The 3,505-nt window shown below is 39.5% G+C and overlaps 1 pseudogene; it reads right to left on the bottom strand.

Moving 5' to 3' along the window:
- Nucleotides 1-1,426: 1,426 nt before the first annotated feature.
- On the bottom strand, nucleotides 1,427-2,476 carry LOC106991471 (RNA guanine-N7 methyltransferase-activating subunit-like protein; annotated as a pseudogene).
- Between the last annotated feature and the right edge of the window lie 1,029 nt (nucleotides 2,477-3,505).

Raw genomic sequence — 3,505 nt, forward strand, 5'->3', positions numbered from 1 at the left:
TGACATTCCCTGTTTCAATGGGAAGATTCACACAGTTGTTAGTTAGGAAAGAGAGGGAAGCAAGACAAGAAAGAAAGAGACAGTCAAGAGAAACAGTAATGCAGTCCTGGGGCAGGGTCCTGATTCCTCATCAATACACACAACAGTATATTTGAGCTGTTTTGCAGATATGGAAACTCCCTCTAGGTGGGATTCAAGCCCTGGGTATGCTGCCCGCAAGCATATAGATCTCAGACTGTTTGGAACCTGAAGGTTGATAACGCTGACTCCTTTTACCTTACCACCAACCAATCAGAAGTGTATCCACAAGCTGATATGCCCTCTTTGAACCATAAAATTTCTCATTATTCTCTCAAAGATGGGATACACAGTTTTGAGAGCATTAGCCTGCTATATCCTTCTTTGCCTGGCAAAGTAATAAAGCTATCCTTTTCTACTTCAGCCAAAGCTCTGTCTCTGAATCTGGCACTGGTGTGTAGAGGAGCTGAGCTTTTGATGACATATACACCTCCCTCCATTCAATCCTGAAGTTTGTTTCATCTTCTGTCTCCACAGTCCTTTAATATTGACTCAGTATTTACTAGAATTCTCCACAAGAGGATCTGGGAACCCATGTGGTTTAAGTAGGTTGAATTAAACTGCTTTAAACTAAAGAAACATCCTGGGGAGACCATCTGATACATGAATTCTTTCAATTCCCCTTATTTCTAGTCTCTATCATGCAAATGCAGGCTGGTTTTTATATATAATATACACATAATCTTAAAAAATAATGTTTAGCTTCTATAAGTTACAGACTGGATATTCTGCTAGTATTACCTCCAAACTGTAACTGTATTTTGCTCCATGATACGATGTGAACTTGAGTTTCTTAATAGATTCACAGATTCAGGAGATTTACTTATACTAATCTGGTGCTATGGGAATATAATTACCCCATGGAACAGAGTTCTGTTTTATTATAAAACTGTCAACAGTGCTGCAGGCACATTTTTGTTTATTGGGTCACCTGTTTCAAAACTACAGAGAACACCCTTTTGGTTAACACATTCTTTTCAGTAATTTAGAAGCATCAATTAGGTAACAAGTTTCTTTCACCCTTTGTCATATCTTATGAGATTTCTAGGCCCTCATTCTCTTCTTCCTGAACTAATTTCTGCTGGTAGTGAATGTCAAACAATAAGTGTGAATTTCATAACAGTGTTTCATAGATTTTTGTTTAAACCTTTTTAGGAGGTTTTTAGTTCCAGCAACCATTACATCTCTCCAGTAAGATATAATTTTTAAAAACTCTCAAGTTCCAAAAAAATTAATAATTCACTTGCCTACAATCAGAATAGAAAACTGTGACCAACAGAAGGTACAATATAAACTTTTGTCATGTTAACAAAGTAGTTGGTTTTACTACAAGCTGCTGACACTTCTATCAGTAGTAGCCTTAGGGAGGCTGTTGGTTGTAACCATAATGTCCATATGGATGGGCTAGTAAATTCTGGTCTGTGCTGCAGGCAATTGTTACCCCAGGATCATTCATGCCACTGATTGGGTCAATTGTCACTTGGGCACCCCTGTCTGCTATCCCTAACTCTAAACTGTCTATTACCTTGCAACTGATTACCTCTATTTTTCTGGTTCCTACAGGATCTGCTATTCCATTTCTCAATGACTGGAGGGGACTCAGGAGGGTGTATCAGTTATTTTTGGTACTCTTTGTCATATTGGCACTCTTTATGAAAACGTTGGCTTAAAACTCAACATTCAGAGAACTAAGATCATGGCATCTGGCCCCATCACTTCATGGCAAATAGATGGGGAAACAGTGTCATACTTTATTTTGGGGGGCTCCAAAATCACTGCAGATGGTGACTGCAGCCATGAAATTAAAAGATGCTTGCTCCTTGGAAGGAAAGTTATGACCAACCTGGACAGCATATTAAAAAGCAGAGACATTACTTTGCCAACAAAGGTCCATATGGTCAAGGCTGTGGTTTTTCCAGTGGTCATGTATGGATGTGAGAGTTGGACTATAAAGAAAGCTGAGCACCAAAGAATTGATGCTTTTGAAGCTGTGGTGTTGAAGAAGACTCTTGAGAGTCTCTTGGACTGCAAGGAGATGCAACCAGTCCATCCTAAAGGAGATCAGTCCTGGATGTTCATTGGAAGGACTGATGTTGAAGCTGAAACTCCAATCCTTTGGCCACCTGATGCAAAGAGCTGACTGATTTGAAAAGACTCTGATGCTGGGAAAGATTGAAGGCAGAAGGGGAAGGGGACAGAGGATGAGATGGTTGGATGGCATCACCGACTCAATGGACGTGAGTTTGGGTAAGCTCCAGGAGCTGGATTTGGACAGGGAGACCTAGCGTGCAAAGAGTCAGACGTGACTGAGTGACTGAACTGAACGGAATTTGTCATCTGCGAATCTACTGGCAAACATCTCTTCAGAATCTGGCACAGCTTCAGAAGTATCAGTCATTCTGAAATTCCCAGATATTTGAGGAAGCTGCTCTGTTCAATGTTTAGATTATTTAGATTTCCAGTCCAGAGTGCCATCACAGGACCTCCCTTATATAGATTCTTAGATACATATTTCGTGTTTGTACTTTATATATCAGAAATTAGTATTTTCTGATTGATAGCGTATTAAAATTAACTGGCATTTTAGGAGATAAAGATAAATCTCCTACTAGTTCTATCTCTCTGGAGATGCCTGACTAACACAGAGAAAATACAAATTTGACTCACAAAACTCTGTATTACTTAGTTGTTATGTTACTGGCTGCTTTATAAGAGTAAAGCTTTGGTATCTTGTTCCAAACATCATAGGAATATTTCTTAAAGATTTGTGTGTTACAGAAAGTCCATTACAATTCAGAATCCCATCCTGGTTTGAGTCCTTTCCCATTTAATTGAGAAAGACATTAACCTGCTCCTAAGTTAGAAATGTTTATCCTTGAAGATCTGTGTATTTACCTGAGCCATACAACTCTAGTCTGGAGAGATCTGCTTTAACAGAAATACATTTTAATATTATGTGGATAATTTTCACTCAGAACTTCTAGGCAACCATCATCTTTGGACAGCCTCTTTGCCTTTTGTCAATTACTTGCTGGGCCATCACAAGTTATGTTCCTCAAAGTCACAATAGCAAATCCAATAGGGCTTCCCTGATGGTCCATTGGTTAAGAATCCACCTGCTAAAGCAGGGGACATGGGTTTGATCCCTGGTCTGGGAAGATCCCACAGTTCACACAGCAAGTAAGCCTATGTGCTACAGTACTGAGCCAGCACTGTGGAGCCTGTGCCCCACAACAAGAGAAGCCACCACAACGAGAAGTCTCACTACCCCAATGAAGAGTGGCTCCCACTTGCCTCAACTAGAGAACGCCCAGGTGAAGCAACAAAGACCCAGTGCAGCCAAAAATCAATAAAATCAAATAAATAGTAAATCAATCATAATTCAGTAAAACATATAAATATACATATATAACAAATTAAAAATCCA

This window comes from Ovis aries, chromosome 12 (genome assembly GCF_016772045.2).
Source record: "Ovis aries strain OAR_USU_Benz2616 breed Rambouillet chromosome 12, ARS-UI_Ramb_v3.0, whole genome shotgun sequence".
Lineage (NCBI taxonomy): Eukaryota > Metazoa > Chordata > Mammalia > Artiodactyla > Bovidae > Ovis > Ovis aries.